Source organism: Protopterus annectens, chromosome 9.part0, assembly GCF_019279795.1.
Source record: "Protopterus annectens isolate FY-2018-M chromosome 9.part0, PAN1.0, whole genome shotgun sequence".
NCBI classification, from domain to species: Eukaryota; Metazoa; Chordata; order Ceratodontiformes; family Protopteridae; genus Protopterus; species Protopterus annectens.
The window spans coordinates 1,045,123,493-1,045,151,110 of record NC_056743.1 but is presented as its reverse complement, the minus strand read 5'-3'; the positions used below and the strand labels follow the sequence as shown (position 1 = coordinate 1,045,151,110).

The window sequence follows — 27,618 nt, the reverse complement described above, 5'->3', positions numbered from 1 at the left end:
TTCCTACAGTGCTTGTGTATGGATTAGCCTAATTCCCTCTCTTATAACACTGAAAGCTAATTATCATCGTGTGTAAGGTAGCTCTTCCCATCGTATTCCATGATTATCCTGTCTCTGAACTGTAAATAGTGTAGCATCTGTAATTCCTTTCCAATGTCCCTCAGTTGACATGCTCACAGAAACAGTGTAGCAAAATTAAACTCTCTTTCTCTCCTCACCCTCAAATTTCATGTCCATAAAAAGCATCACATTATTTTAAACCCCCTCTTTTGCATACCATTAGAGATATAGGTAGGTAGTTCCCTATTCTTCATGCTGTTGTCAACAGTCAGGGACACTATACATTTAGCCTCTTCCTTCTGTAATATATAGTTTTAAGTCATTTTAATGTCCATAATAGATTACCCAGACTCTCTGACCTAAGAATAACATATTACCAGAGCTTCTTTCTGTAGTAATGCTTATTAGAAATGTACAATGCTCAGTCATGTTTCCATTCTAGTAATGTGTAAGCATTTTACTTGCAGTAAGCATTAGCATGATTTTTTATGAATAGGAAACTCACATCTCATATATTAATCCTAGCAGATGTACAAAGAAACACTGGGGCGAGTTGAACATGATAGCCTAGATAATAACATGGAACCAAGAGAGAGGCACACAGTTCCAACATTATTTAATTTTCAGTCATTGAATTTGATTTACTGGGATTCAATTTACAGTAGTATATGATGTCACAGAAATTATTATAAGGTGATGCTTCAAATAAAGTGGAAACCAAAAGCTCAGAAAATGGAACAAGGACTGGGGATGTACTTTGGGGAAAAGGGAAATGCTGGGTATGAAATATACATGCAAGAACAGTGAGCCTTTATGATTTCTGTAAAAGTAAGCTGAACATTCATTTCATGATTTAAACGATAAGCCTGCTAATGCACTGTCTGAATAATCATCTATAAAAATAAACAGGTCTGGCAAATTTTGGCACCCCCTATAAAAATAACTAACATGTGATTCACTTGTAATGAATTTCATCTGTTTCATGTTCCCAGACAAGTAACTGGCTCATTCATATCCTGGATTAGTTAATGATTTGGGCACTGTCTCAGATCAGCCAGAGATACAGGTGTAAAGTAAACTGGATGGGCTAGTAAGAACTGCAACTATGTAGTTCTTACAGGAAGAATTAAGTTCAAAAGAACCATATTTAATATGTATGTATGTCTGTCTGTGTGTATAATGAAGTTAGTTCAATTAGCAGAGGGTCATTGTTGCAGTATTTTGATGCATGGTGTACGTCATTAGTGTTTTAATCAAAATGTAGCATGAAAATGGTGTGTGTGTGTGTGTGTGTGTCTAGATGTTTAACTATGGTTTAATTAAGCTGCATTTCATGGAACCACAAGTCATTTAAACTAAGCTATAAGAGTACAAATCTGATAAATTCTTTACTAGATAATAACATGGAACCAAGAGAGAGGCACACAGTTCCAACATTATTTAATTTTCAGTCATTGAATTTGATTTACTGGGATTCAATAAATGTATGTTGATTTAGACCTCAGCTAAACAGAGCTCAGCCATCTGCAGTGAATCCTTATATATCTGTGTTAATTGGAATAGTGCATTATTCTCAAGGGACCATTAACAGGTGTAACCCATGTCAGTATGTCACAATGTAAAGAAGAGATATAATTATATACAGGGATCTACTACAGATATTTGCTTGCTCAAAACTTGCAATATACTTGCTCACTGCCACTTGCTTGAGAAAGCAAGTGCTCAAACTCCCACTTCCCTGCTTTTCTGTTTCTATGTAGACCTCCCAATATCTGACCATGTAAAAATTATATAGTCCTACTAGAAACTAAACTCTACACCTAAAATTCCTACTCACTTCCCAAGCTGAGTTCTCACTCCTTTACCCTAAACCTCCTCTCTCCCTTCCTAATCCTAAAGTTCAGGATTGCTCTCTAAACCTAAAACTCCAACCCCTTCCCTAAACCTAAATTCTCCGACTGCTCCTTAACTCTAAAACTCTCCCAATCTTTTAACTTAAAACTCCCTTCCTATTCCTTAGTCATAAAATCCCACTTCTGCTCTCTAAGCCTAAAATCTCCTTTCTGCTCCCACCTGGGCAAGTAAAATAACTTTGCCTATGGCAGTCCATGCTGGGGCTGTTGTATAGGTAGAGAAAATGAACATGTTAATTTTTTTGAGTGTTTTTTCAGTGTGGTTCTGGAAAGTAACAGTTGAGTTAAACCAAATTTTCAAATATTTGAATGAGACAGTTGTATCTGTGGGGTAATTGTTTACATCTATGATGTGAAGTGTCTTAGAAGGTTTGGCAAGGCTTTGATTTGTGCTGAATAGCACTGATTTTATTTTAGAGGGGGTTGAATAAGAGCTTGAATTGTAAAAGCCAATGATCGAGTGAACAAAGATCATTTGGAAATGAGTTTGCATCTTAGGGAACAACTGTTTGGATATAATGGTGACCATGTCATCTGCATATAATAGGACTGGAATGTATTAAGATCATAAGGGAGTGTATTAATGAATATGGAGAAAAGAAGGTGTATTAGGATGGTTTCTTGAGGGACATCTTTAAAGTGTGGCACTGTATAAGAGTAGGAGGGTCTTAATTTAACTTTAAAGGCTCTGCTGGAAAGGAAGTCTTTAAATCAAGTTAGGGAGTCTTCACTAATACCGATTGCTATTATTTTTTATTTATTTATTTATTTGCATTTTGTTTACTGGGAAAGTCCACTGGGCCAAATTCAGAGCCCATTTTCAGTGGAGGCCCAGGGAGAAAAGCTCCACAGTGCAAGAGTAGATATAATATACATTGGTTATATCCAGTCAGAGAACATACAAGAAAAAATAAACTCTTAGGATACAGGTAAACAACAAGTAAAACAGTCTCATTACAACACTTGCAGTTTATATTCTAAGGAGACTTGGTACAGCTACAATTCCAGATAGACTGTAATAAGATTTTGAAAAAGGCAGGATTCTGTGTTTTTCTTTCAGTTTTTCTAGAAGGCATAGGAGGAATGCATTTGTTAAATCTGACTACTGCCTTGGTAAGATTTCTATTTTCCATGCTGCACAGTAATATATCAGTTATGGTCTAGAGAGCTGTTATGATACTCTGGCCACCACAGAACCCACGTTGTATTTTGGAGAGAAGATGTTGTTGCTGTTTGTCTTTTGACTTTTTCCCGGTTAGGGGTCACCACAGTGGAATATTGATGGAAATAGTGTGTCAACTGAGTGTGCACTATATTTTTAGGACTTTTCCAAGTTTGGGAAGTATAGATATAGTTTGAATGAGGGAGGGGTTTTCTGTTTTCTTTTTTTTTTTTTAGGTATATTACTAATGATTTTTCCAGATGTTGGGCATAATGCTGTTTATTTGGTAGAGGTTATAAATATGAGCAAGGAGAGCGGTTAGGAAGTCTTTGCATTGATGGATGAATCCAAAGTTAGATGCTGTCTGAACCAGGTGAAGACTCAGTGAAAATTTGATCTAGCACTTTCACTGTCTTTTCTTCTGAAGTGTTTAAAGTGGAAGGAGGGGATGAGTAAGGGGTGAGAGGGTGGAGGGAGTTGGGAGGGAGTGTAGATACTTTTGGTAGAATGCTGAATTCATGGACAAAATCTATGGCTGTGAGATTGGTGTTGTTGCAGGGAGTGTTTTCTTAAAACTTTATTTATTTACTTATTTATTTATTCCTACCTTTGTTGACAAGTTATATACGTGAGCAAGAAACTGCCTGTTTTTAGGTGAGACCTAGGAGACTGGCTGCAAGCATACACAAAACTGGTATGTCAGCAATTTTCCACAGTTTTAAAAGTTGTAGCAGAGTGTAGTACATAAGCTGAGGCTGGGGTGGTACATTTTTAACACTTCACTCTACTGCCTATATGTACTTTGAGATGAAAGAGTAAACAGCTGCAACAGAGAACCGTGCTGTGCATATGATCAGATCAGGGTGTTTGCAGCTGCAGCACAGCATTACACGAAAAGTGAGGCTGAGGAATATATATTTGTAACACATCATTCCACATGACCTGAGAGTTGGTGTTGTGACAAAAGGAGGTACTGCCAGCACAGCTAACTGGAAGTTTGCAAATAATTATATGTAATTTGTCAATATTAACATGGACTGTACAAGATGCTTGTGTTACAAATGTATTAGAACTGTATGTCATGTGTATATCAAACTGATTTGTACAGAAGTGTGTGTTGAAAAGATATTTGTAAAGTGCTTGAGTTTGGACTGTATCCACAGTGTGCCTACTGCAGAGAACAGAAATGTACATGGATGTAACTGTTTAATTGGCTAAGCTTCTGGTGTCATTCAAAGGGGATCCAGTATCTGTCTGCCTGGGACGACATGATTGACAGACCGTGATGCTTTGCCAGAGATGGTCTGCACCTGTCGCACCTGGGATTCAGGTTACTGGCTAAGGCTCTTGCCACCCCTATAGTGCCTTTTTTAGGCATAGTTCAAAGGACAAAACCACCACCGTAACAGGTACAAGCATGCAAAATCTGAAGGTAATGCTACTCAATGTTAGAAGTCTAAACCTCAAAATGCACTCTCTTGAGGCACTCCTAAAAATGGAGAACATTGATATCTGTGCAGTAACTGAGACCTGGTTCAAGGCTCCAGAGAGCACCCCTGTAATACCAGGCTACAACTCTTACCACACTTTTCGGCCACCAAACCAGGACCGAAACACTAAAGGTGGAGGAGTGTCAATATTCACCAAGGATATTCACACCACCAGGCTAGTTGCCCAACACAATGCATCTGAAATACTCCAGGTGCAACTAACACTAGGTAAGACTGCAATCCAAATTGTAGCTTGCTACAGATCCCCCCCCCCCCCATATCCCAAGATTCTCACTACACCATTCTAAACATACTGGAAAATATTAAGATAGAACCAAACACCCTAATACTGGGTGATTTTAACTACCCTGCCATTAACTGGGAAAACTACTCATGTACCAACACCTTTGCCCGACGGTTCTTGGAATTCATAAATTCCAATGCCCTGGATGAACTAATCCATTGTCCCACCAGGGGCTCCAATATCCTAGACCTGGTCATTACCAACATGGGAAATTGATGCTCCACACCTATGGTTACCCTCTCGCTAGTCAGGTCTGACCATAAGCTAATCACTCTTAACATGCACATCCCACCTCCACCCCCCAGTAAGGAAACTTCCATAAAAAACTTCTCCAAAGCCAACTTCATGCTACTCAAGTGAGAAGTGACAGACTTCATGACACCCATGCAGACGGGAACTGAAAGTTCATCTGCTGAATCCTACACTAAGGCACTGTACGAGCACATCCACTCATGCATGAATCATACCATCCCAAATAGAACAAAGATGCTCTCATCCACAAAGAGGAAGCCAATCTGGTGGTCCCCTGCCATAAACAAACTTTACAACAAAAGGAAGAAACTGTTGCAGAAAAGAGAAAAATCCCAGGATGTAAAAAACTCCCTTACCAGCCTCAGTAAGAAACTGAGATCCCTCATAAAATCCTCCAAAGCTAGTTATGAAAATAAAATTGCCAAAGATTCCAAAGACAACCACAAGGCATTCTATAGCTATGTCAAGAATCTAAATGCCAATGCTTAGATCTGCTCTGAGATAAAACAGAATGGCATTAAATATACTGATCCCAAGGATATTGCCTATATCCTGGCAGATCGATTCAGTGCCAACTTCACCCCCCTCTCACCCCCTAAATGGCCCATCTCAATACCGGAAGATTGCCAAATTCCGGTAATAACGGCCACACAGGTAAAAAACGCACTCTCCAAAGCTAAGAATACAGCATCCATGGGACCAGATGACATCCCGGACTGTGTACTACATGAACTACAATATGAACTGGCACCTCACCTAAGTGTCATGTTTACTCATAGCCTCACCTCAGGTTTTGTGCCCACTGAGTGGCGTAGAGCTACAGTTATCCCACTCCACAAGGAGGGATTCACTTTGGATCCTGGAAACTACCGTCCCATCAGTCTGCAAAGCCTTATCTACAAGGCCATGGAGTGTATTATCATGGAACTTATAAACAAAGACATTGGCAACCTTCAAACACTGGACCCCACCCAGTTTGGGTTCGTGAAGGGCCGATCTTGTCTCCTGAACCTGACTGACTTCTTCAATCAGTCTCCAGAGCCATGGACAAGGGTAAGGTAGTCCACACAGCCTATCTAGACCTTGCCAAGGCCTTTGACACCACCCCCCACTCTGGAATCATAGATAAACTTACTAAGCTGGGCATTAATCCCTATATCACCCAATGGGTTGCTAACTGGATTACTGATAGAACCCACACTGTAGAAGTAGCCAACTCCAAATCCAGCTCCAGACAAGTGACAAGTGGAGTATCTCAGGGTTCAGTTCTGGGACCGCTCTTGTTTGGCATCTACTTCTCTGAAGTACAGGCCAACACTAAGGGACTCTGGCAAACAAAGTTCGTAGATGACTGCAAACTGGGAGCCATTATTGAATCCCCAAATAATGTGGATACTCTACAAAAGGGCCTTACAGAAACAGATGCTTGGTGCCAGAGCCATGGGCTCAAGCTCAATGCCAATAAATGTATAGTTATCCCCTTTGGGAAAAAGCATGTATCCGTGAATTACCAAAGTGTGATAACAGACTTAGGGACACAGGTGGATTGTGGTCTCACCTTCGATAACCACATCACCACAACAGTCAGGAAATCCTTCTATGTGGCATACCTCATCACTAAAGGCTTTTCATCCAGAAAAAAGGAGGTCATTGTCCCACTGTACTCATCCCTCATTAGACCCATTATAGAATACAACGCCCCGTTTGGTATGTACCTCTCAAGACATCTGCAACAACTGGAAAGGTAGCAGAAATACATCACTAAAAGAATCATAGGCCTAAAGCAGATGCCCTATGCTGACCACCTTAAAAAACTCCAGCTATACTCTGTCGCATATCGTCTACTCAGAGGCGATCTCTGCTTAACATATAAGGCCATGTCAAACCCAGATCTGTTGGACATGCTACACTTAAAGAAATCCCAATCCCTCAGAGCCACATGCTCCAGGGATCTAAACCCTGTCATCACAATAAACAAAACATGCTGGAGGGATAGGTTCCTGACCCAGAGACTCCCCAGACTCTGGAATAGATTGCCCATACATGTCAAGCAGAGTGCCTCTTTGGCCCTCTTCAAAAGGAACCTTGACGATTGGATGGAAGAAAGGAAATTCACCCCAGGGATCACGTCAGTTGCCCTGCTAGACAGGGGTCCAGGGAAGTAAATAGTGTGGGAAGAAATAGACAGGGAATTGTTATGGCTAGGCTTGTATAGGCCCTAGGGCTGATAGCCTAGTATCAACCTAATAACCTATGAAATGTATATGTTTTAACAGAGGAAACTGGAGGGTTAACTTCAGTCCAGCAAACTTTAGAAAAATATCTGAAATTAAATCACTTTATAGGCTAGGCCATACTGATGCTATCTCACAGGTTTCAATGCAACCAGAGACACAACAGATGTACTAGGAAGCTTTTTGTATTGTCTTTGGGGTGAACTAATCACTTATCTGGAAGCATGAGGTATGCAATTGTGCTATGACTTCAAGCACATGCCAAAGATCTGAGCAAAAAGCCCTTGTATGTGTAGTTTTACAGGTAGGTGCTAAGTCCTGCCAGCAATGGGAGTTTGCATGAGAACTAGAAGTCAGATGACCAGAAATTATGTCATTATGCAAGCTATCCCAAAAGTAATGTTTCAGATATTATTTTGAGAAGTCTCTTAATGAGACAGAACATTCTGTATTTTGTCTTGGACCTGACAACAAGAAAAATTCACCACATCATCTGCTTTGCTCTAATTAAGTAAGTTAACTAGGGAATACTAATTCTCTTAGATACAGTCAGAAATATAGTAAAGCACAACTTAGATATTTTTTATTTGTTTGTGCCTGTCCTGCAATGTTGTTTTAAATATTTCCTGTGATTCTGAACTGTGAAGTCACTGTGAATATACATATTTAGTATTATCTTGTTATTTTATTATTTATTATTAAATATATTTAAACCATTCATTTTGGCTGATCTTTGTAGTGATATTTAAGTTTTGAGAGTATTTGCATATTTACTTGGTGATACTGTGTGGGCCACTCCCATTAGCCTTGCTCTTGGTCAAACTATCATTTGTATTAATATTAATATTACACAGTAAAATTGGTCATCCTTTGTTAATTGCCTTATGATAGCTGACAGGAGTGACTGGTGGCAGTGGTAACTACCTTATAGTCTAGGTATAAGGGGGCACAGCTAGTAAACCTGCGTCAGCCTTTCCCAGGTGTGTGTGTATAAATCAGACCTCATAGGGTGTGTGTGTCAGCTATTTGGGCAGGGACATGAAGCACTGGTTGGACAGAGAGGGTGCTAGAGGTCTTAGCTTGGTCACTCAGCTGAGATCTCAACTGTATAGCTATGCCAATGGGGAGTCTTACTGCAGATCTGGAGGAAGAGGGGAGAAACCAGCCCCAGACTGACTGTGGTCTCTGTGTCATCTTAAGGGAAATTACACTTGATGCAGAAAGCTGCATCTGGAAATACTGTGTGTGTACCTGTTATTCTCCCAGTAAACCTCCCCCGACAGGTGCCAGTGGTGAGGATTGAGGCTCCTTGATTACTAGTCCAATGGTGGGTTGTCATGGGTGTATATAGTTCTCAATTATATTTCACTGTACCTACCCTGATTTTAGGGACTATACAAAAGAAAGAGGGTACACACCATGCATTGATGCCAGGGAGTATACAGGTATAACAGAGAATTGTACATACACCAACATCAGGGAGTAAACATGTGTAACACAGAGCTTCCTACTGAAATGTTGGCATTCGAAATGCTGAATGAGCTGAAAACAAAAAGACCAAAACTACAGGAAAAGGTTGAATTTTAAAGATCTCTGTTATCTTTTAATCTTCTTTTCTGCATGGGAGCAAGACCTCCTGCACCCCCTGAACTTATATATACCAAGTCCAAGATCAACATACCTCAAAGAAAAGGGAATATTCTGAGAAATGTCCATTTCGGATTTGGTATATTTAAATCTGTTTTTTCTGCCATTGAATCTCCGTGTTTCAGAAGTCGGTCTAGTGGAGAATGACATTTCAAATGGTTACCATAATGGAATACTGTACCTCCACTGAGGTCAGTTCACTAACAGAGAACTGTGCATATGCACAGAGCAGGTGTTTGCAGCTGCAACATTAGCACTGCACATAAACTGAGGTTAAGGAATACATATTTCTAATGGATCATTCCACATGTGCTGAGGGTGAGGATACACAGTTGTCATAGTACACTGTATCTACACTGAGGTCAGGAAGTCTGCAGGAGTAACACATTACTTACCATGCACTGAGGCCAGGGAGTATGCAGGTGTAACAGAGTACTATACATACACTGACGTCAGGTAATCTACAGCTTTAACAGATCACTGTATCTACAATGAAGTGAAGGATTATACTGCTGTAATAGATAACTGCACATACATTGAGGTCAGGGAGTATACAGGTATAACACAGAATTGCACCAGCACTGATGTTGGGGGTATACATGTGTAACAGAGTACTGTATCTGTACTGAGGTCACTTCTGTAACAGAGACCTGTGTATATGCACAGACCAACGTTGTTTGTAGCTGCAACATCTGTGCTGAACATAAAATGAAGTTGAGGAATATACATTTGTAATGGATCAATTCACATGTGCTGATGGTGGGGAATAAAGCTGATATAGTCCATTATACCCACAATGAGGTCAAGGACTATACAGGTGTAACAAAGCATTGCAGATAGATTGAGGTCAGGTAGTATACAGCTTTAAAAAATTACTGCACATACACTATGGTCAGGGAGTATACAGCTGTAACAGATCACTGCACATGCACTGAGGTCAGGGATTATACAGCTGTAACAGATTACTGTTCATACATTGTGGTCAGGGAGTATAGAGCTATAACAGATCAGTGTAGTACACAACTGTAACAGATCACTGTAAATGCACTATGGTCAGGGATTATACAGCTGTAGTAGATCGCTGTATATCTACTGCAGTCAGATTATACAGCTGTAATAGATCACTGTACATATACTGTGGTCAGGGAGTATACAGCTGTAACAGATCACTGTACATGCACTGCAGTCAGGGACTATACAGATGTAACAGATAACTGTATATACACTTTTCTCAGGGATTATACAGCTGTAACAGATCACTGTTGGATGGTGCAATGGTGGAGTGATTGCATTGTTCCCTCACAGCAAGAGGTTCTCTGGTTCAATTCTCAGCTGGGTGCCTTCTGTGTGGAGTCTACATGTCCTCCCTCCATCCATGTGGATTCCCTTCTGATGCTCTGATTTTCTCCCATGTTACAAAGACATGTGTCTGGAGCGTTTCTCCCTGGGCCTCCACTGAAAATTGTCTTTGTTCTAAGTCGGACTTTCCCAGTAAACAAATGTTAAATAAATAAATAAAAATAACTGTACATACACTGCAGTCAGGGAGTATAGAGCTGTAACAGATCACTGTACATACACTGCAGTCAGGGAGTATACAACTGTGACAGATCACTGTACATGCACTGCAGTCAGAGACTGTACAGCTGTAACAGATCACCATACATACACTGCAGTAAGGGAGTATACAGCTGTAACAATTAACTATACACACACTGCTATCAGGGCGTATACAGCTGTAACAAGTAACTATACACACACTGCTATCAGGGAGTATACAGCTGTAACAGATCACTGCACATACACTATGGTCAGGGATTATACAGCTGTAACAGATCACTGTACATACACTGCAGATGGAGTATATATCTGCTACAGATCACTGTACATGCATTGCTCTCAGGGACTATATAGATGTAACAGATAAATGTACATACAGCTGTAACAGCTCACTGTACATACACTGCTCTCAGGGATTATTCAGCTGTAACAGATCACTGTACATACACTGCATTCAGAGAGTATGCAGCTGTAACAAATCACTGTACATACACTGCAGCCAGGGAGTATACATCTGTAACAAATCACTGTACATACACTGCTGTCAGGAAGTATACAGCTGTGACAGATCACTGTACATACACTGTGGTCAGGGAATATACAGCCATAGCAGATCACTATACACACACTGCTATCAGGGAGTATACCGCTGTAACATATCACTATACATATACTATGGTGAGGGATTATACAGCTGTAACAGATCACTGTACATACACTGCAGTCAGAGATTATACAGCTGCAACAGATCACTGCACATATGCTGTGGTCAAGGAGTATACAGCTGCAACAAAAAACTGTACATACTCTGCGGTCAGGGATTAGATAGCTGTAACAGATTACTTACTGTACATGCACCACCTTCAGGGATTATACAGCTGTAACAGATCACTGTACATACATTGCTGTCAGAGATTATACAACTGTAACAGATCACTGTACATGCACTGCAGTCAGAGAATATACAACTGTAACAGATAACTGTATAAACACTGCTATCAGGAAGTATACAGCTGTAATAGATCACTGTACATACACTATGTTCAGGGATTATACAGCTGTAACAGATCACTGTACATATACTGTGATCACTGAATATACAGCTATAACAGATAACTGTACTTACAACTGTAACAGATAACTGTACATGCACTGCTCTCAGGGATTATACAGCTGTAACAGATCACTGTCCATACACTGTGATCAGGGAATATACAACCATAACAGATCACTGTACATGAACTGCAGTCAGGGAGTATACATCTGTAACAGATCACTGTACATACACTGTGGTCAGGGAGTATACAGTTGTGACAGATCACTGTACATACACTGGTCTAGTAGTATACAGCTGTTACAGATTACTGTATATGCACCACTGTCAGGGATTATACAGCTGTAACAGATCACTGTACATACACTCCGGTTAGAGATTCTACAACTGTAATAGATCACTGTACATACACTGAGGTCAGGGATTATACAGCATTAACAGATAACTGTACATACATTGATATCAGGGAGTATAGAGCTGTAACAGATCACCGTATATGAAATATGGTCATGGATTATACAGCTGTAACAGATCACTATGCATACACTGAGGTCAGGGATTATACAGCTGTGACAGATCACTATACATACACTGCTATCAGTGAGTATACAATTGTAACAGATCACTGTACACACACTGAGGTCAGAGATTATACAACTGTAACTTATCATTGCACATATAATATAGTCTTGGATTATACAGATGAAGCAGAACAGTGTAAATAAGATGAGTTTGGGAAGTTTACATCTGAGCGCACACTAAGGTCAAAGAGTTGTCAGCTATAGCAGAGCAACTTATGCATTTTAAGGTCAGGGAGTATACAACTGTAGTAGCAGTGTACAGACACTGATATTAGACTTTATCTAAGTTGTAGTTAGGTCAAATAACTCCCTGGACAATCCTCCAGAGTTGTGAACCTCTCAATTCAAAGTTGAGGACCAAAAATAAAATAAGGTAAAAAAATATCCTCCAAAACTAAGGACCAAAAATGCCCCTGTAACTGTAGCAAAGAGCTTATACCAGCTACTTGGTATAGTTGGAAAATGGCATGCACAGATAGACTTGTATGAAGTGCCAATTACACCTCCTAACTGCTTGAGCTTGGGGCAGGCATTCTCTTTGCTCTGCATTAGTTATTGTTCTTGGCAGTCTACAGAGCACTGTACATATAATGAGGTCAGTGGATATTCAGGTGTAACAGGTCCTGTACATACACTGACTTCATGCAGTATAAAGCTGTAATTGAGGCTGGGGAGTATGCAGGTGTAAGAGAACATTATGCATACATTGCTGCCAGGGAGACTATAGCTATAGCCAGCACTATACATACACTGCTGTCAGGGAGTACATACAGCTGTAACAGCAGACGAAAACTATACAGTTTGTATCAGGTCATAATACAACTCTGACAATAAATGAACCCATGTGGAGAATGTAAATAACTGGATTACAATGAATTATTGTCATTTCTCACTTTGCAGAAGGCTTGTATATCCACATGAGAGCAGTTTAGAAAGGAAGGGGCTCATAGCTGGTCTGAGTTATCTAATGTGATGCAGTGGAATTTTTTCTTACCGAGATGTTTCATATAATGCTGAGGGTAGAAATTATTTCAATTTCCTTGAACGTTTTTAATTTTTTTGCCATATAAGTTGCTAAAGTGTAATAGATTACTGTATGTATTACTTAGTAAATAATTCTGTGTACCTTATGTCCCGAAATTCTCATCTTGGACTTATAGGCAAGTTAAGTTCTTCTAGTTCAAGGTATAATGTACCCTATAAACCCATTTTAGTGTACAGTGTAAAGTTATAAAGATTATTCAAATTGTCTTAAAAACAGGGTGTATCAATCTGCTATTAGTTCTAAAAATAATTAAATAACAAGCTGGTAAAGTGGTTACATATCTAACATCCTCAACACTGATATCTAATTTTATGCTTCATTTGTAGGCATTTCATTAGGTCAACTAGTCAGTCAAGGTAACCCCTCAGTGTGCCACTGTTACTTCCAGGAGCCATCTTAAATTACAGTGATAGCTTCATCATTGGTACAGTAGACCTTCCCCATGGGGTGGCCCAACACCTGGCTCAGAGATTCTGATGGGCGGTTGTTTCCCTCTACATGGTCATAGTTGCTGATCATAGTGAGGTTGCTGGGTTGCCTTAGCAAAGCTTAAACTAAGGTCCTGAATTTTTTCATACCAACCCTGCATTGCAATGACATTGGAGCTGTAATACATGGAACTCCAGAGACCTCTCTAATACATCTGCAAGTACCTGTGTATTAGTCCAAGTTAGCTCCTGACTCTTCTCTGCTCATTAGCAGAGTCTTGCTGACCCTGCCCTTATCTTTTTCCTTTGATAAGACACCTTACACTCAGCATCTGTGTCTCTCCATACTTCCCACTGCTTAGCACTGTGATGCTTTGGAAGCAATGCGAAACTCCACTGACTGCTTGAGCAGACGACCACTTTACCTTTGTGCCAGTGGGGCAAACCATCCATGTATGCTTGAAAGTTTTAATTACTTTAAAAAGATTACATTCACAGCACCTGATCCCAGCTGTTGCAGCATAACTCTTTCTGAGGTGACAAAGCATCTGTCCTTGCCTTTCAATGCACTCATCAATAAATGCTATCAGGTTGCTATTCTATTATCATGCACAAATGTTGCATAATATAGGCTGATATTGAATTTGACACTGTTCTCATTTAAAAAAGATATCCTCTACATATATACCTCTTTTGTAATATTCTGTTCTGTTTAGGTGGCTTGAGAAGACTGATAAGCCTGAGGTAGTCTCTGAGGAACAACTTCAGTAATATGAATCCTTTCTGGGTGGAGCGTTCCACTCCTGCAACTTGGTACTTGTTAGAGAAGCAGACTGTGAACCACTTCAATGCATTACCATTAAAGCTCAGTATCCCACGATGTGCACTAAAATAAATCTCTTGCTCATCCAAATCACAGCCCACGACAAAATACACAAAGACCACTCCCACTCATTCCACAACTAAGTAATTGTCAGGGTGAATACCAGCAGGGCAGTAGAAATGCTGTGAACTTTTCTTGAGCCATATTGATGAGGAGAGTTTAGGCCATGCTTGTCCATGTGTTCAAAAATCTACAAGAAACTTAAGTTATCTACGACTTTGTTCAGAACAGGGAAGTTAAAGACAATTCTACAACACAATACAGATTACTAAAGTACATTATATAATGGTAATAGAAACCCTTCTCAAATGGAATATATTTCATGATTTGACAATTCCTAATACACAGACTTATAAAAATGGGTGTAGTAACATTACAGCATTTCAATTTTCATGTACAGTTTAGCCTCATCTGCAAAAATAGTGACACACACAATGGGCATTTAATATACAGCACGTTGACTTCAGGGGTATTGATTTCCTTGTTTTGTTTTCCTTTTAGAACAATTACTGAATAAGGTTTTCATATTATTTTGTTTTCTAAAATAAAGGTATTGAGATTGGATAGAACATTTTTCTGGAAATGTCAAGACTAGATGTATTCAGAAAACCTGTTTCAGCTAAATATTTATTTGGATGGGTAGAGATTTCACTGGGAGCAATATGTTTGACACTTCAAACAACAAATTACCAAATGTTTCTTGAAAAATTCCCATTCAAATGGGCTTAAATTCTACTCCTACAAAGACCACACTATCTAATAATAGCAATGAATATTTTAAAGTAAAACACGACTACTAACCAGTACCAGAACTTGGGTCCACTGAGTTTGTAGAATTTCTGGATGCTAAAGTAATTTATGATACCAATGGCTATATTACAACTGAAGTATATAGAAAGTCCTGCCATTGTAATAATTTCCTATATAAAGAAAGCATGCATCCACCGCATGTATTTAGAAGTGTGGTTAGAAGCCAAGTATATAGAGCCTCAAGGCTAAATGTTAAAGATTCAGAATTTATGACAAGCTGAGTCCTTGAAGGATGCCTTTGCCACCAGGGGCTATACACACAAAGATGTGCAAGATAGTATCAAAATAGTCTCTAGTTTAAGAACTAGTACGGCTAGGCCTTACTTTGGTGAGAAATACACTGATAATTTGAAGGTACAGAAAAATAACAAATTAAAAGTGTGCTTGTTTTATTCGAGTGACATTAAGCAATATAAAGAAATAATTGAGAAACACTGGGGTATCCTGACTACAGATGATGACATTAGAGCTATAGTAGATACTAGACCAGGGTACGTATATAAAAATATGAAGTCCCTAAAGAGATGTTTATGTTATCCTAGGAGTGTACCCACAAATTCGAGCCAAGGAAGCACTGCTGCATGCGGACATTGTCAAGTTTGTAAATACACTGACAGTACAGGTAAATTTAATCATTCTAACCAGAATAAAGTGTATAGTTTCAATGCCTCTGCGACATGCAGCAGTGCCCATGTGGTTTATTTGGCTTATTGCTCAGTTTGTATGAAATTTTATATTGGTAAGACCGATAGATTGCTTAGGGACAGAATTAAAGAACACTGTTACCATATAGGTAGAGGTGATACAGTTAGTGCCTTATCTAAACACACTGTAGATACAAATACATCTCATATCTTTAAGTTTATGGTAATAGGACATATATATTAGAATATCAGGAAAGGTGATATCAGGAATCAAACTGACCAATTAGAAGCCAAATGGATAGTTAGATTACGTGGAGATTATGGTCATGGCCTGAATGACAGAGTATCTTTGAAACCTAAACTTAAAGCCAGACCTTTAAATAGAAAATAGTCTGGCTTTTGTCTAGAACCATCATTGTATAAATATACACAATAGTAGTGTCTTTTATATACATTTTTTATATTTTTTTATAAAAATATTTTTTAGTATATAATATATATATATATATATATATATATATATATATATATATATATTTATTTGCATATGCATATGCATATATATATATATATATATATATATATATATATATATATATATATAGATACATGTGCATATTTATGTATATATATTTATATATATATATTTTTATATATCTATGGTTTTGCACAAATGTATGTATATACTTATGCTGCATAGAGTACTTTAAGATAGCTACACATATTGTTTAATGAGTGTATTTTAAGGCATAGGTTTTTAAGAAAGTTAATAAGTTAGCCATGTGATTTTTCAATGAGTATTTAATGGACTGATTATTTAATTGTTTTATGCATCTGATGAAGTAGCTTTGCTATAAAAGTGCTCATGCTTTTACAATTTGTACAATAAAAACAGATTTAGTTTGGCCAGCAATGAATATTAATTGCTGCCGAAGAGAAGAAATGTTGTGACTAATTCCAGGACTTTAGAACAAAATTCATTACTCTGTTATCTAATGTAGACATGTCCCTGCCCTGTGATGACAGGCTGTAGTGATACCAGTTCTCAAAGAGGTTCATATAAGACAAACACAATTTAGCTCCATCAGGCTGTACTGCATTCCATGTAAAATAAGGAAGTCATAATACGACTTATCCAAAATAATGTATGAGACTTACTTGTGTTAGTTAGGCATGGAACTGCTTGGGTTTGTTAGGATGAGATCCTTTGATCCTTCCTCCTGAATCTTGTAGCGTTCTTTAAAGGGAAATCAACACATGATGCACAGGCTGGCAGCGCATACTGCTTATCTTGACCTAGGTAAATCATTCAACACTGTTTCACATGTGGGAATAACTGACAAAGTGATAATACTAAATACCAGTTCATATGGAATTGAATGGGTAAAATGTTAGTTAAGCATCAAGACAAAATAAATCAAGGTGGGGGATACTGGTCTATCCCAAATGGGATTACTAGAGGTGTCCCACATGAGTCTGTACCAGGGCCACTTTTTTGCATTATTCTTTTTGGATATAAAAGTGGGAAATGGGCTATGTGCAGATGATTGCTAAATTACTAAAAATGCTGAAGCTCTCAAAAATAATTTACATAAAATACAGACCTAGTACAGTAGTAACAACCTCATCACTGATATCTCTAGATGTAAGATCATGAGACTTGGCATGAACATCATATCCAGTAATAAGACTTTGATTGAACCAGTACCATCCACCCAACTTCTCATTGTTGTTGATCAAAATCTGAAGTTCGACTTACACATTGCCCAGACTATAAAAAAAGTACACAAGAAAATAGGTACCTTATACAGATGCAAAAACTACCTAACCACAAACTCCAGAATAACCACAGCCAGAACTCATCTTCTGTCAACTTTACTATATGCCTCACCCATCTTTACCAACCTCTCCAAATCAGACCTAAGCAAGCTAGATGCCTGCTATATTATATGCTAGCTAAATTTGCCACTAGCTGTCCTCCTAGAACCCATAATTGTAAGGCTCTAAGACAACTGTTTTGGTTATCACTACCCCACCAACTCATTCTCATGCAACTCTCTACTGCCCACCAAATGTACTATAAACCCGATAAAACACCAGCTCTACAAGGCCTCCTCAATCCCCATCTAAGTACCCATCCACTAAGATCCACTAATAAAGCTCTAATTGAAGTAACCAGGAGTAAAAATAGCTCAGGTGATTCTCTATACTACTACATTGCTGAACTGTGGAATGCCTTACCGCTTGAAATTAGAACTATAACTAGCTTAAACAACTTCAAGCATCATATTAACGCCCACCTCACCAGTTCCTGGACTTGTACATGTACTGGGCATGGGTAGCCCAAACCATGGAACTAGCTGATTTTAAAATTTTAATTGCATATGTAATGAGCATTGAATTTAAGCCATATGACCAACTTATGTTGTTTTTTTTTTTTTCTTTTTCACTGTTAATATCTGCCAGATTTTAAGTCTTCAGTTTGCTGTGCTACCTGTATATAAGACTAAGTATCGTAATTACACTCTTATTGTATACAATATCACTACCTGCTACTGCTGTAAGAACTGTCTTTTGGAAGCATTGTTATACAAGATTATTGGTCTTGTCTCCCACTTGACCAATTTATTCTGTTCTAGTCTTTTTACTGTTATGGATGTCCATTACTGTTTTTTCCTTGATTGTATTATACAATTTTATTTCTGCTAACAAAATAGTTTACTAACAATGAAGCTTTTCTCCCCGTGCCTCTTCTGAAAAAGGGTTTTATGCCCAGTTGGACTCTCCCGGTAAACAAATGTCAAATAAAATAATAAAGAAATAAATGATAAAATAAGTAGTCAAATCATAAAAAAACAACATCATTAAATGTTAGGGACAATGTTGTCAGCAATATAATTTGACCAGAGTGCATCTGTTAATGTCTAATAAGCATATTATGTATCTCATAGTATTATAAACAGCATGCCCAATCACTCCAGGAGGTCAGTGTATCACTTTATAACTCATTATCACACACAGTGCTACATTCTGTAGCATTCATGAAAGTCACATGAGCACTTAAAATAATCGATTACTTACTAGAAAAGTCACAGGGCTGAAAAACATGAACTGCTCAGAAAGGCTTCAGGAACTGCCATTACATTATGTTTCTTATAGGATACTAAGAGGTGACCTTAGCCCAGTGTATCAGATAATATCTGATCCTGTCCTATTTGAAAGCCTATGCATAGTATGAGCAAGATAAGGAGCTAACACCAGATCAGGGAACCATTTTCTAAAAGTGAATATCAATAACACAAAAAATAATGAGATACATAACACAATTCTTTTTACTATCAGGAAAGTCAATCATTTGAGATATAGCTATATAATGTGTTTTGTGTGTGTGTGTGTGTGTGTGTGTGTGTGTGTGTGTGCATGTTTGTGTGTATACATATGGAGAGAGATAGATGCACGCGAGCGGACACACACACACACACACACACACACACGCATACACACATACAGGGTTATGGTAATTAAGCTTTATTTGTTTCACTGAATATTGTGGTCTCTCTGTCTCTCTTGAGTTAGTTTCCTGCCCTCCCTCCCTGTTCTTGTTGTGGTATTAATGTTGGTGGCTGTGGAATTGCCCAACCCGCCTGTAAATTTGTGTTTGAACACTCCTCCTGGGTCCATCTCATTTGCTCACTCAACCGAGTACAGTGAGATCATATTTTGATTTCAGACACTCCTACCAGTCCATCTGTTCAGCTTTATCCCAGCTCTATCCCAGTCTTGTGTCATTAGCTCATTCTACCTAATACAGAGAGAACATTTGAGAAGACCAACCTACTTAGGTCCTTAACCTTGAATTATCTTCTGGTTCTCGTTTCTCCTTTTCCATATTACTAAAAAAAAACTTTGCTAGAATCTCCTTGTGTTCTGACTGAGTGTCCTTCTCTTCTGATAAGTATATTTTTGGCACTTTTTAACTGTTCAGAGTTGAATAAAACAATAATTAAATTCAGTTCAGAATACAATTTGAATAAACTGCATTTGTTTAAACTATATTTGCATTAATATTGCTACACAGTCATGTGTGCTAGCTTGCACTGTACTTGAATTGTTTTTAGTGCTGTTTTAGCTCCTTTTCTGTAAAAAAAAAATTCTAAGCTTGTTTCCTGTTTTTCCTGTAACTAGTCTAGTCCAGATACAGATTTGCTGTATCCAGGACTATTTGTAAGCTTCTGAGCCCCCACAAGCCTTTCTGTGTTGGAGGGAAGCTTTCTAGCTTATCAGTGGGAGTGGTAAGCAATAGGTAGCCTATCTACCACAAGAGTGGTTTCTAGCCCAGAAATTGTAGTTTATTGGTTGTTTGGGCAGTTTTTCAATCCCTTTCAACTTTCTGATCTAAAAGACCATGTCTGAGGTTGTTTCCTGCCTTTCCTGTAGCTAGTCTAGTCCAGATACAGTTTTGCTGTATCCAGGACTTTCATAAGCTTCTGAGGCCCCCAAGCCTTTCTGTGTTGAGAGAAGCCTTCTGGCTTATCAGTGGGAGTGGTAAGCACTAGGTAGCCTATGCACCACAAGAGGAGTGGTTTCTGCCCCAGAAATTGTAGTTTATTGGCCGTTTGGGCAGTTTTTTCCATCTCCTTCAACTTTCTGGTCTAAAAGCCCACTTTTGCACTTTTCCCACCTTTCCTGTACCTAGTCTAGTCCAGATACAGATTTGCTGTATCCAGGACTGTATGTAAGCTTTTGAGCCCCCCAAGCCTTTCTGTGTTGGAGGGAAGCCTTCTAGCTTATCAGTGGGAGTGGTAAGCACTAGGTAGCGTATCTCCCACAAGAGGAGTGGTGTCTGGCCCAGAATTTGTAGTTTATTGGCCGTTTGGGCAGTTTTTCCATCTCTTTCAACTTTCTGGTTTAAAAGCCAACATTTGCGCTTGTTTCCCACCTTTCCTGCAACTAGTCTAGTCCAGATACAGATTTGCTGTATCCAGGACTGTTTGTAAGCTTCTGAGAGCTGCCAAAGTCTGCTCTTCAAATTTTCCCTTAAATCTGCTAGTTCTCTCCTTTCCTGCACTTTTACTAGCTTATTAGTCTAGCACTTTACCATACAAACTTCTTGTAGAAATTATTGTAGCACACAAAAGTGCTACTAACACTAAACATTCTACAAGGAAACAGCTACAGTACTTATTATTAATGCCAACTCCTCCTGACATGTCTAAAGGTCAGTTCCCTGTGCTTTCTCCTAATAACCTGGTTAACTTGGGCATCCTGTGGCAATGTAGCAACTGCCTCATGTACACTGACCATCCTCTCCTCTTACCTCCCAACATTCAGACTTGCAAGAGATGCACTTATATATCCAAATTGGAAGCCACTCACTCTCCAGCCAAGACCGGAATAGCTGGTCAAGAGGAGAAGGTCAACACTTGCAGCACACCACATGGAACACATAGCCCTCCAGAACACAAACCAGCACTGCCTTCACATAAAACCACAAACCACACACCCATCTTCGCAGAGGCTCTCAATAAAAATCTACCCAATCAGCAGAGACCTCCAAGGCAGAAACACACTCGACCACCACAACACAACACTGATAACGAGATACATAACTCTCCTAAACAGTATACCACTCAACCAAAGCCCCTAAGACAAAATAGCATGCCCAGCACACTGGTTATAGGTGACTCGATAGTGAGGCATACTGATGTCCCACTCACTAGGTTGAATAAGGAGAAAGTAACAGTCTGCTGCCTGTCAGGTGCCAGGATCCACCACATAACACATGAACTCAGGTGCCTGAACAACAGGTACAAGTATGACTCTGTCATTGTACATGTGAGTGTGAATGACCTGAGCCGTACCTTCCTGGACTACAGGAAAAGTGACATGGAGGAGCTCTCGGATTGTGTAGCCCAGGCGGGTATGACCCTAGCCCTGAGCAGCATCCTACTATCACCCAGAATTGGCTAAGTTTCTGGTGCCATTCTAAGGGGATCCAGTATCTGTCTGCCTGGGATGACATGATTGACAGACTTCAATGCTTTGCCAGAGATGGCCTGTATTTGTCACCCCTGGACTTCTGGATACTGGCCAAGGCTCTTGCCATCCCTATAGTGCCTTTTTAGGTGGTGTTCCAAAGACCAAATTACCACCGTAACAGCTACAAACAAATGCAATCTGAGGGTCATGCTGCTCAAAGCTAAGTCTAATTCTCAAAATGCACTCACTTGAAGCACACCTTAAAATGGAGAACATCAACATTTGTGCTGTAACCAGGTTCAAGGCAGCAGAAGACATGCCTGCACTACCAGGCTATAACTCATTCCACACCTTTCGGCTCCAGAACTTGGACCAAAGCTCCAAATGCGGTGGTGTTTCCATATTCATAAAGGATGAGCACACTTCCAGACTGGTAGCCCAACATAACGCAGCAGAGATACTTCAGGTGCAGGTAACACTGAGCAAGACAGTGATTCAGGTCATAGCCTGTTATAGGTCCCCAACCATGTCCCAAGACTCCCACTCCACATTCCTAAGTACCCTGGAGAATATTAGGGTCCAACCTAACACTCTCATACTGAGCGACTTTAACAACCCCTCCATTAACTGGAAAGACTACTCATGTACCAATACACTTGCCCAACGTTCCTGGAATTCATTAATTCCAATGCCCTGGACCAGCTCATTCTTACCCTAACTAGAGGTAGCAACATCCTTGTCCTGGTCATTACTAACATGGGCGACTGTTGCTCTACGCCAGTAGTCAACTCCTCCCTGGTTAGATCCGACCACAAACTAATCACCTTGGAAATCCACATCCCTCCCACTCCTCCACAAAGGTAACCACCATGAAAAACTTCTCCAAGGCTAACTCTGGGCTCCTAAAAACAGAGATGGCTAACTTCACGGCACCCATGGAGAATAGTTGCATGACCACTGAATCATACACCAATGCACTGTACGAACACGTACACAAATGCATGGATCTCACCATACCCAATAGAACTAAGATGCTCTCCTTCAGAAAAAGGAAGCCAATCTGGTGGTCCCCTGATATAAACAAACTCTACAACAAAAGGAGGAAACTGATGCAGAATAAGGTGAAGTCCCAAGACTGGAAAAACTCCCTTATCAGCCTCAACAAAAAGTTGAGATCCCTCCTCAAATCCTCTAAAGCTAACTTTGAAAACAGAATTGCAGCAGATAGTAAAGACAACCTCAAGGCCTTTTATAGTTATGTAAAGAATCTCCATGGCAATACCCAGTTTTGCTTTGAGCTACTGCACAATGACCTCCTATACCGAGCCAACAGATATTGCCAATGTAATGGCCACCAGATTCAGTGCCAGGTTTACCCCCCCCCCCACAAAGGACCAATCACAATACCAGTAGATTGCCAGGCACCCATATTATTGCTGCACATGTTAAAACAGCACTGTCCAAGGCCAGGAATACAGCTTCTATGAGACCTGACAATACCCATGTCTGTGTTCTACATGAACTACAGAGTGAAGTGACACCTCACCTGTGTGCACTGTACACTCACAGCCTCACCTGCTATAGTCATCCCTCTCCACAAAGGAGGAGTGACTACAGACCCTGGGAACTATCACCCCGTTAGCCTGATAAGTCTGATATGCAAAGCTGTGGAAAGCATCATTATGAACCTAATAAACAAAGATATAGGGAATCTCCAAACTCTGGATCCCACACAGTTTGATTTTGTGAAGGGTAGATCATGCCTGCTCAACTTGGTCAACTTCTTTGAGTCAATCATCAGAGCTGTGGATGAAGGCAAGGTGGTTCATACAGCCTACCTTGATCTGGCCAAGGCCTTTGATACCATCCCCCACCCGGGAATCATAGAAAAACTCACTAAGGTTGGCATCAACCCCTATATCACTAGGTGGGTTACAAACTGGCTCACAGATAGAATCCACACTGTGAAAGTAGCTGACTCCAAGTCAGACTACCGACCAGTCACAAGTGGAGTCCCACAGGGATCGGTCCTGGGTCCTCTCCTGTTTAGTATCTACTTCTCAGAAGTTCAGGCCAACATGAAGGGACTCTGGCTGACAAAGCTTGCAGACGATTGCAAGTTGGGAGCCATTATTAACTCCCCAAGTGATGTTGACATCCTACAGAAAGGCCTCACTGCAACCAACGACTGGAGTCAGAACCATGGCCTTAAGCTCAATGCCAAAAAATGTGTTGTCATCCCCTTTGGGAAAAACACAGTTCCCATGAATTACCACATTAATGGTAGTCTACTGAACACAGAAGGTGTTATAAGACATCTGGGAACATGTTGATAGCAACCTCTCTTTTGACCACCAAATTGCCACTGTGTTCAGAAAATCCTTCTATGTGGCACATCTTATTACAAGGAGTTTTGCATCCAGGAAGAAAGAGGTCATTGTCTCCTTCAACTCTTCTCTCATTAGGCCAGTCATCAAGTACAATGTCCCATTTGGCATGTACCTCACCAGACACCTGCAACAACTGGAGAGGCTGCAAATGTACCTCACAAAGAGGATCCTAGGCCTTAAACACTTGTCCTATATGGACAGACTCAAAAAACTCCAACTATTCTTTGTCTCGTATCGCCTACTTAGAGGCAATCTCTGCTTGACTTACAAAGCCATGTCTGACCCAGCTCTGTTAGAAATGCTACATCTAAAGAAATCCCAATCCCTCCGCACCATGCACTCCAGAGACCTCAACCTCACTACCACAATCAACAGAACGTGCTGGAGGGACAGGTTCATAACCTACAGATTGCCCATGCTATGGAATAGACTTCCCATACATGCCAAACAGAGCACCTCACTGACCATCTTTAAGAGAAATCTTGATGATTGGATGGGAAATAAAAAATTCACCCTGGGGGTCACTCCAGTGGCTCTACTCAACAGAGGCACTGGGAACTAAGGTCGGGTGACACGATGCTAGCGTAATCCTATGAGCTAGGCTTTAAAGTCTCCAGGGCCATTAGCCTAGTACACGCCTATGAACCTATGAAGTACAGCAGGTTGCAGGTCTGACAGTTAAACCTCTACAACTATGGTAATGAACTGCAGAGAAGGCAAGTCTGTTAATGTACATACAGGCACCCTGGATCTCATCACAGTCCTGACAAGCTATCATGCTGTCTGTCAAGACACTTTGGTATATCAGAACTGTCAGAAGACCCTGTCTAGCTAGCTTTCTAGCTCTGAATACCAGCTTGTATGGAGCACTAGTAACAGCTAATCATTAGAAAGTACATACATTTTTAGGAGGAACACAATGGATAAGTTACTTTGGGCACCAAATTCTCTTGTCACTGTGCTGAAAATCCTCATTACAGGAAACATCCTTATATAAATCAACATATGGGAAATCCAAAATTTACCCCCGATCTGGCCCCATGTCCCTTATGGACAGAGGCCATTAATAAGAAAAGTATTATCCTAACTATCACCCCCCTACAAATCCTTAGCTACATGCCTACTAACATACTCCCATATGATACTTGAGACCTAAATGGTTTGGAGTGAGTGGCTAGGTTTGTAAGAGCCCTAGTGTTCATTAGCCTAGTAACAACCTATGAACCTATGTGGTATCTAGGAGCCCAGTCTATTGGTGTATGATACCTTGCTGAGGATTTTCTTTTTTTTCGCAACCAGGAAGAAACTGGAAGCTTTTATTGAGAAACTAGAACTATATTATATAGCAAATGTCATTCCAGATGAAAATAAAGTGACATTATTGTTAGATGTTAAATGTAATGGGCATCAGAATTTAGAGGATTTTTGAATAGTTGTGCAGAATCAGTTAAGCACTAGAAATAGTTTAGCTAAACTGTAAATAATTGCAGACATTTTAATTTGGCACCCGTGATAACTGAAGTGCATTTTAAATGTCATAAGAGAAATCTAATGACACATGAAAGCATTTTATAATATATAAAATAAAATAAGCAATATCCCACAAAAGGAACCAGAGCCAGAATATCATGGAACTTTCTATTTATTGCAAGAATTCTAGAGAATAAAAATGATGGAGCATACACAACTTAAAAAGTCCTCCCCACAGAGTTCATGTAATGTATTCTGGTGGAATTATAATCTGAAAGTAAAATACAGTCTGGGTAAGGAACTGCATATAGCAGATATGTCGAGTAGATCATATAGTAAAAAAAAAATTAGAAAAACTAGCAACACCCTGAGTAATTTTACAGTTACCTACAGCATTAGAAAAATGTAAAAGCATTTCAGAAATGTAGAGAAAATGCCACAGAAATGCAGTTACTGAAAGAAGTTATAATGGAAACCTGGTTTGAGAAAAAAAAAAGAAAGAAAACAAAACAAAATGGTAAGCAAATAAATATAATTTTATTTTACTTTTAGGGTAGAAATCAATTGTTCCCATGACTTAATAGTCAAAGGCTCAAAGCTGACAAAAATAATACTTTACAATCTAATGAGAAGACAAATTATTTACAGACCACATGGCTCACATCTGTGAAAAATAAAGTGCAAAGCACATCATGTATGGGTCACTGATGTTGACACAAAACAAGTTGTGCCACCTGCAGTGTATGCAACAGCAGCAATTTAGAAGATGAGATGTTATCTGATATGCTCTATGGGCATGCTGATAGTTAAAGCCACCTTCATCCATGGAACTGAGGGATATTGACTTATTCTAGTTTAAAGAAGATATTCACCTCGCGTGTAAATTATTGTCGAAGCTCCTTGAAATAATCAGGCTGACAAAAAAAACAAGTGCAAGCATGATTAGTGCATTGAAGTCAACATTAACGAGACTGGGATGCCTGACACTATAGCTGACAAGGGTCCACAATGCAAAAGTCAGGAATTCAGAAGATTAGAGAGTGACTGAGAGTTCATGCTTATAACAGCCAATATCATCTGTATATAATGTAGTGGATAAAATGAGAGAATGATCCAAACTTTTTAAGAGTTTTATGAGAAAGAGCTGTAGCAAAAGCTGTAAGGACTGCTCTCTCACAGTTTTGAAATATAAGAATATTCTGTTGCATTACTTAGTCTCTTACCAGATCAGTTATTAATAGGCAGAAGGCTGAAGAATACTTTATCTATATTACCGATATCTGAAAATAAACACAAAATAAATGAAACGTGGAAGAAAAAAAAATCAGACAGAACTACTATTATGACAGGAACCGCTGAGGCCTCTCAGGTTTATAGGCTAGAGATAAAGTGAAAATATAAACACATGAGGAAGTATGCAGCCTGAAACTGTAGTAACTGGTATAGCAGCTGAGTCAAAATAGTCTATGGCCCATGGAAAAGAAGAAGAAAAGCCCGTATAGAAGGAATTGTAGGCATCTGTATGAGACACATATGTCAAAGTCAAAATTCAGGAAAAATTACCAGGCAGAAGTATTGTAGTCAGTATTATCACAAAAAACTGAGAATGTAAGAATTGTGATGCTGTTAGTTATTTAGTGACCAGGTAGGTGGACTGATAGATCATTTTCAGCCACTACCTTGGCACAGTGGCAGTTACAATGGCTTAAATT

At 39.5% G+C, this 27,618-nt stretch overlaps 1 long non-coding RNA gene across 1 annotated transcript in view; it reads right to left on the bottom strand.

Annotated features, from left to right (window-relative positions):
- LOC122810923 overlaps positions 1-27,618 on the bottom strand; it is a 199,040-nt gene that overhangs the window by 68,611 nt on the left and 102,811 nt on the right. Inside the window, exon 2 of the long non-coding RNA XR_006366153.1 lies at positions 17,226-17,363. This is a non-coding gene — a long non-coding RNA (uncharacterized LOC122810923). The remainder of the gene's footprint in view (positions 1-17,225; positions 17,364-27,618) is intronic.